This window comes from Borostomias antarcticus (genome assembly GCF_949987555.1).
Source record: "Borostomias antarcticus genome assembly, chromosome: 2".
NCBI lineage: Eukaryota > Metazoa > Chordata > Actinopteri > Stomiiformes > Stomiidae > Borostomias > Borostomias antarcticus.
Window position 1 is genome coordinate 18,581,068 of NC_140235.1, and position 8,634 is coordinate 18,589,701.

An 8,634-nucleotide genomic window follows, 5' to 3' on the forward strand; every position below is an offset into this window, starting at 1 on the left:
AAACACTCAGGCCCGATGAATGTGCCTCAAACTATAAACATGAGATATTTAACATAACCATTTAAAAATATATAATTGGGTTATGAGATGCTGCATTCAGATTAAGACACTGGCAAACATTATCTATTCCCCCCACTATTATGCACAAACCTTATGTCTTCAGCTACATATGTCTTGTCCTGTTTATTTACCTTAAAAAAAATGGGTCTATACTGGCTAGTTAAAATCTACCTTGTGGGTTGTTCAAGGGAACTCCAGCAGATGGCGCTTGACCCCAAATCTGAGGTTCTTTCTTTTCATTCAGCTTGCGGTAACTGTGACACTGTTCAATCCAGTGACCATATTGACCACAATGAAAACATGCCTCATCTTTCCCACTCTGTCTGTACCTGTGAACATGCTTAGACCTACTGCTACGTTGCCTATTCTCCCTTTGTCGTCGTCCCCGTTTTTGTTTCAGACCTGCACCTTTATTTTGAATGTCTAATTGTCTCAATTGAGCAGCCTGAAGTCTAGCGGCACCATCCTTGACTTTTTTCAAATTCCGTTGTTCAATGTAATGTCGGAGGCGTTCGGAATACCGGAAATGATCAACAACTTCCCCGAGAGAAGTTGATTCCCAGGTGTGGCATATCATCCTCACTCGGTCAGACAAAGAGGAGAGAGAGTTATTCATTAACTGTTGTTTCAAAATCTTTTTATAATCGGCGTTCGCTTTGTCCATGCCACTGTGTGACGCGAAGACTGATTCCAGTCTTTCCCAAAATTTCTCGAACTGCTCATCGGAATTTTGTTTACAATATGTGATACGGTCCCAATCCATCTTTTTAGGGAATCGAGTTTTGATTCTGTTCAATAGCGCAGCGTTTTGTGCAGTAAAATCGACATGAGAAAAAGGCAACGTTATATCAAACGGGTCTTTTACTTCGATCCATTTTAACCCAAGTACTTGTCGCATGATCATGGCGATTTCCTCGGCGTGAGGCTCATACATTCGAACTAAACTGTTAAAAAGATTCTCGAACTCGTTCATGTCTTTGGTTGGATCGGGCAAGGTTTTAGCTATATTACGCAGTTCATCAGAGCGCCAGGGTCTATAAACCGTAATCTCTGGAGTCCAGGCCGCATAACCAGCTGCATCATTTATTTGTGAAGGGCGAGGAACAGGGTTTGGGCAGCGTATCAGAGGCGCGTGTATTTGCGGTCCCTCCAGACTATCTCTAGCCATTTGCAGTTGTTCCAAATTAAACTTAGCCTCAGATATAGCTCTAGCCAATTCTTCCTTATACCTCGTAGAAAGGGGCGAAATGAGAGAAGGGGCGTGGCTAATGGCGGGAGCATGAAGAGGGGAAAGAACAGCCTGGTTGGGTGTGAGCACGGAGCAACGAGTCGAGGGGGGGGGGGAATCTATTTTTAAATCAGAGTTATTCTGCTGGGGAAATGGCAGAGAGACAGTCTGCTGAACCTCCTTATCTTTCCTTCCTGACCTAAAAAACCCCTCTCGTGCTACTCTCTCCCAAATCTTAAAAGCAGACCAGTCTATAGAATTAACAGGCTTTTCCCTTAACCTAATCATCTCAACCACCTCTAGCTGAGCCCGAATCTTAGAATTTAACACTAAAATGTCAGATGGGGATGTAAGGAATCGAAAATGCTTTAGCGCATAACGAAATCTGCCAACAAACGCTCGCAGAATAATGCTTCAGCGCAACAATCTCATCAGGCTAGACAAGTTTAGCAGTAGAATCCTGTTACATCCTCTAGCCATATGTTAGTAGCCGGTGTTACAGGGACACCTAGTGGTGCTCCCAAAATGTTGCATGTATGACCCGGATGTTGTCTTTGGCCGTGCGCGGGAAATTTAGTTTAATAAAGGCTATACTGCGAAAATCCCTAATAAACACGACGCAGCCTAAAACCCCAAACCAGCAATGAAAGGAAACCTTATAGTTAACTCACGGCGGGAAAGAATACAATTTCGAAAGAAACAAAGACACATTAACCCGCTTAGTACTCACCCAGTCAGGAAGTTCTTTGTTCTCTGGCTCAATGGCGGATCACCGGGACAGTTGTTTTCCTGCGTCTCCCAGACAACCAGCTAGCCTACTGGAAATCTAGCAGTCTAAACAGTGTACAAAATACTTAAAATACTTTACCTGGATCCATGGCGCTCTTAACAAACAATACAAGACAGAGCCGAAGCTCAAACAGAGAACACATAAGACACATAAGACGAAACAAAGGCCCACGTTACAACAAGCATGCCCGGCTGCACCAGCAACTTGGTCAAGGCTAAACCTAGTTTAGGTCCACCAAACACTGTACAGCCACTTGGTCAAAGCTAACGCTCGTTAGGTTTACCAAACCACCCGGGATCAAAGGGGAAAACGTTTCTCCCAGAAACGCGGATTGCCAAAACTCTCAATCACTCCCGTAGCTACATCTGTTGGTAATCGTTCTTCAACGAAACATCAACAATCACTTCGAAGCTAGTTGGCAATCGTGCTAACACGAAACATCAACAAACGGGGCTTAAGCTAGTTGGTATCGTTCTGAAACGAAACATCAACAATGAGGCTTAAGCTAGTTGGTATCGTTCTGAAACGAAACATCAACAATGCGCGCCCTACCCTCGATAGGAAAACATACAAGGACGAAGTCAAAGGACAATACGATATAAATATCTATTGCTGTTCACAAAAATCCTTAGATAGTTACTTACTAAATACCCACGCTGGGGTTTCTGTTTTCAACAATCCAGACCAATACAAATTGAACCAAATCAAGGCAAATACAACTCAGAACCATAAGAGGGTTCGTTTAAACGTACCTGTGAGCCTCAAGAATCCAGTGGAAGAACTGAGGAAATAATCTCGGCGTGCGCTCTGGCGCAAGAGAGAAAATTGATTTTCCAACGCCCACTATAATGGACCGACACGTCTGCCGATCAGTTCATCCACTGGAATCCCGAAGCAACACGCAGGCAGTTCTCCCATTACCATCCGCGTCGCCAACTGTGATAGTATTTTAAACTGATCTAGTCAAAAGATTTACCAAGATACGTTCAAAAGGTTAAGTCTGGTTTATTGTGAAAAACAATACGAGCCGCAAGGACTTCCTGAAAACGCAACAAGGGTGGTTTCATCAGCGAAGTGCCGTTTATGGGTTTGCTGTGGCTTATATGCAATCAAAACAAAGGTACGGTGCTTCCAGGATGTGATTGGCTACTGCATTGTACATATGAATGGCAGGCGTGGCCAAGAGTAAAGACATGTGACATGAGAAAAAGGCGGTAGTTTCTAAGAGGGACAAAAAGGATTTGGGGGAGGTGATGAATTACAAAAGGAGTGAGAGGACAAAGGTTTAAGGTGTTTGGATGTAAATTCCTGAACAGGAGGGAGGGCAGCAGTTGGTGCGAAGAATGTTGTCATTTTTGGCTGTTTAGCCTGTAGCTCCACGCTCGTCTTTTTATTCCACTCCCACGTATAGGACAACGGCATGTGGCTCCTCATGTTGCTGGTAGTGTTGCAGTACATAATACTCGTTCTGCAGAGCTTACATATAACTCGGTCCTTATCTTTAACGTTTCCATTTAAGGGGAGACACCCCAGGTGAATAGGAAAAAAAAAAGCCTTAATAGGTATCACCATCAAACTCCCCCAGTTTGTTAGGTACATTAAGGAGCATCTTTTTTGTATTACAAGTTTTCTGAAATCTTATGGATAAATATGCAAATTAGGCATTATATGCGCTAAATATGCGCCAATTTGCATAATTTTGGGAAATCAATTTTTTTAACTGGTTCAAGCCAGATTCAAAATTCTTGTTTCATTTTGTTCACATATCCCTATTCAAACTTTGTCCAAGGGGGATTTTTGATATCTCTTTTCTTCACTTCAGAAATCAGAAAATACTGTCAACAGTCATAAAAAGACCAATTTTCGCCATGTTTTAGGGATAAACTGTTATATAAATCAGGCTATGAATGAAATTTAAAAAATCCCCCTTGGACAAACTCTCAGAATATGGATTGGAACAAAACTGGAAAGTTAGGTGTATGTAGGTGCTACTCAAGTGGTGGTTTTGATGTCCCTAAGATGATAAATAACTCATTTTGAGAAAACGGGCTTTGAAAATTTGTATTGTAAAAAACCATACATTTGCATTGTAAACCAATATTTACAAACACAATATCCAATCACATCATTAGTAACAACATTACACAACATCTGAAAACACATAGAAACTGAAAACTGAATAACACAGCATGTTGTGGATTCAAAATAGTCCAGGAGTAGACATTTTGTATAGAGAAGTAAGACCTGTTTAGTTGGAAGCCCACTCACCACGTCAAGGTACAGCCCACGAGTGGGATGTTAGTAAGACGAGACTAGAGACGAGACAATGTTAGTAGGGAAGAGAACATTCCCTTTTAGAAAGCTTGTATTATTTTGTTAAACAGATCATGGACAAAGATAGACACATTTGACGAGGACATGCATGAGAAAACAGATTATCTAGCTTTTTGTGTTTTTTAAGCGTTTTACATGGAGAAAACATGAATGAATGAACATGAATGAATGAACATGAAGAGTAAGCTGATTCATAAATACACAGGACAAGATGTGGTAAACAATGCAGGGTAAACACCAATAGAAGCTAAATATAGATTGCCAAACAAACAAGTGATATAACCATCGTCAAAAGCAACACCATAGGAGACATCAAGCTACGCCGTCATAGGTCTACAGAGTCACTCCTCAGATGGCACCACACTAGCTATCAACAAAACTGTTCTAGGCAGCTGGTTTGTAGAACCCACTCAGCTGCAGTTCACAAAACTGTTCTAAGCAGCTGGTCTGTAGAACCCACTCAGCTGCAGTCCACAAAACTGTTCTAAAACCACAATATGTTCCTGGTGCGCATGGGGTTGTCATCAGTGAAGCGGACTACCCCATATTGCCGCCTTCATGTTGTCCACTGAACGCTGGTTATTGAGAATTATTGTAATAATTCTCAATAACTGTAATAATTTTGTAACATTTTGCATTTATTGGCAGTCAGCTTACCTACCTCTGGGTCCACATCTGCATATGCCTGCCTAATCTGCTCTCTGCTTCTGTGAAAGGACTCCAGACCTCTCTCTATTTCAGCAACTGAAATTAAAACAGTTTATTTGGTCAGTTTATGGATGCATGTAGATATGCCACAGGTAGAGAGACTACTGTGCATATGTATAGGCTTCTGATATTGGCTAGAGAGAGAGAGAGAGAGAGAGAGAGAGAGAGGGAACACGTTTCAATAGCCTACCTGTCACCCTCTTGTCATGTTTCTGATACGTTTTCAGATGAAGCCCTGGGATCCCTAACACTTTACTAATCTTTTGGAGAGCTGCATACCCCAACCCTAACTCGTGCGCTAAGAGGACCATCCTCACATTGACATCAAATGCAACATCATTCCTAGTTGTATCATGAAGCCGAGTCGATGTGTAGACACTTTTGCGATAGCCATTTCTCACAAAGACTGCACTCTAAGAGCAAAGTACTACAGAACCCACTATTCTGAGGATCTATGTTAATTTTAATACCAGTCCCTGCACAATTAGGACAAATCAACCCAGTTATCAGCTCATTCAAACGCGCCGCATCTCTCTGCTGCTCACTGGACATGCTAACGCTAGCCTCATCTCCCTGCTGCTCACTGGACATGCTAGCACCGGCTAATGACAACTTGCGCGAATAGGCACTTTATATCTCATAAATGTAAACATTTCCATTTAGTTTCTCATGTTTTCTGTTCAACCTTGCGGGCAAACACTGTTGTCATTGTTGCTTATTACGTTTAGAACGCTTTACAGACGGCATTGTTTGGATTAGATATAAGGAAGTGGAAACGTGTCACATGACGCGCTGAACCAATCACGTTCTCAGAAATCCACAACAGCCAATGAGATTTCACGGTTAGCATCAAACCCGCCTTTGTATTTCCACGATTGGTTGCTGATGCAAATGAAACTATCAGGTTTGGTTGCGATAACATTGTGCACGAGAGCCAGATCTTTAAAACGATACCCGGATGACCGGATTCAGACGAAAGAAAACGCTGCGAGACGTTCCGAAAAGATGCTAACTTTTGGTGATTTTAGGAAGAATCTACAGACGCAAACAGACTAAATGAAGTAAAATAAACATCTAAATGCGTATTTTTGATGTTTTATTTCCACTAGTATGAAAGAAGACATGTTATGGAAGCAAACTAGCACAAAATCTCAAATATGACCAGGGCGTTGAAAAACGATGTTTTCACCTACCGTGTCTCCCCTTAAAGCAACAAATCCCCAAAAATCCCAAACAGGGCTCCTACTGTTGGCTAACGGGACCAGCATGGGAACTTTTTTGACAGCGCGGGAAATGAACATTTCGTGCATGAACACAATTCTCTGCATACCTTTTGATAAATTATATTATTTCTGAATATTACAATAGTCAAACTCTCAAATTTAGGTTTGAAATTCTTTTAAAAAAAGATATTCAATTTTTTTTCAAAGTTCAAATTTTTTTTTACAGCCCTAACACACACACACACACACACACACACACACACAGAGTACTGTTCATGCTCCACCACACACCCACCTTTAACTGTTCCGTTATCCTGATAGATTCATACCTTCCGGTACTTCAGTGTAGAGTGTGTGCGTGTGCGTGTGCGTGTGCGCGTGTGTGTGTGTGTGTGTCTGTGTGTGTGTGTGTGTGTAAGGAAGAGCCTGAGTGCTCAGTCTATTGTCTGGGCAGCAGTGGGCCATTACAGACTGTTGGCCATGGTTTAGCGATTTAGACGCATTTGTATGCTTTATCCTCCATATCGCTCTCTCTCTGTCTCTCTCTCCCTCTCTCTTTTCTGCCCTACCGTCTATAGGTTCACCCGCATGGCAAAGGGAAATGCACCCTGTGTGTGCGTGTGTGCGTGTGTGCGTGTGTGCGTGTATGTGTGCGTGTGCGTGTGTGTGTGTGTGTGTGTGTGTGTGTGTGCAGGGTGAGGTGCTTGCTAGTCAGGGAGGAGGGGTGCAGGGGAGCGACGGCTGTGTTGTGGGGTAGGGTTGGGGGGTCCAACGCTCCCGAGAGAGGCAATTTCACAGCTGGTTTGCTCCTTAGGCAGTCAGGCTGAAAATGCTGCAGATTTGTAGTGCAAATTGAAATGGTGTCAGTACAGGAACAAAGCTCTGAGACGAATAACGAGGTCTGGCTGGCTGGCTGGCTGTGTGCGTGTGCGTGTGCGTGTGTGTGTGTGTGTGTCTCCATCCATCCATTTGTGTTGGTGAATGTAGCTACCCGTGTGTGTGTGTGGGGGGGGGGATGGTTAGGGGCTCCAGATTCAACAACGACCTATAATATCTTGGCCACGCCTTTTTGACACCTGTCAGTCAAGCCCAGCAAAGCTATTGGCCTGCCTACAATCAGTATTACATTGATGTTGTGTGTGTGTGTGTGTGTGTGTGTGTGTGTGTGTGTGTGTGTGTGTGTCTGTTTGTGTGTGTCTGGTCTATCAGAGGTATGTGTTTGTGCCTACCCAGTTTGCGTTGGCAACGGTAACCGAGGCTCCATTATGGGATACAGCGCTTGGTTGTTGACTAGGCAGTGCATTGTGGGTCAACAGCTGTGCACGCCACATGGACAGCCATAGACGGGCATTAAACACGCACAAACACCAAATAGACTGTACACAACATTGTTGAAACACACACATACACACCCATCTTGCATCATAAACATGTAATCCTACTGCACACTTTACATACACAGTCAGTCCAGTCGTTTCAGGCATATCACGCACACCCATAGACATCAGAGATGCCTCATCACAATAATAATATGCTCTACAAACATCTGATGTGTGTATGTGTGTGTGGTCCCTCCAGTGGAAGGGGAAAATGACGAGTGAATAACTGCAATTAAACATGCAGTATAATGGCTAATCAAATTGACAGCAACTGCAGTTCGGCTGCCTCTCTCACAATGGCTTATCACAACAAACTATTATGAAGGAGGTAATTTCAGGGCTGATCCCATTCTCTTCTCTCTCTCTCTCTCTCTCTCACTCACTCACTCACTCACTCACACACACACACACACACACACACACACACTCTCTCTTTTTATCTCTTCCTCTGTATCTCTCTCTGCACTCTCTCACCCTCTGCTCTCTATCTCTCTCCCCCTCTCTCTCTCTCTCTCTCTCTCTCTCTCTCTCTCTCCCCCCCCCCCTCTCTGGCAGACAGTTGTGTGGCTAGAGGTAATTGCGGCAGATTAACAAACCAAACAAATTTGTTTCCTGCTTCACTATGTCACAGAGAGGAGGGAGACGGCGGTAGGAGGCGCAGGGGATGGGAGAGGAGAGGAGAGGAGAGACTGAGATGTGTTTGAGAAAGAGGGGGAGGAGAGAACAAGAGACGGGAGGAGAGGAGACGAGGAGGAGGGAGAGTTAGAAGGCAACAGGTCTCAAGGCCAGCTCAGTACTTTCTGCCTTATTTCAAAATAACAGAGTCAGACCTGGTTTTGGGTGTCGCCTGCGCACAGACTCGTTGTTCTCATTGGCTGGCGGTGTGCGTTTACCCCCTTGGCAGCAACTTAA

General features: G+C 43.6%; 1 protein-coding gene across 1 annotated transcript in view; it reads left to right on the forward strand.

Annotated features, from left to right (window-relative positions):
* The window catches only part of pola1 (polymerase (DNA directed), alpha 1), a 114,596-nt gene that overhangs the window by 99,816 nt on the left and 6,146 nt on the right, over positions 1-8,634 (forward strand). The window lies entirely within an intron of this gene.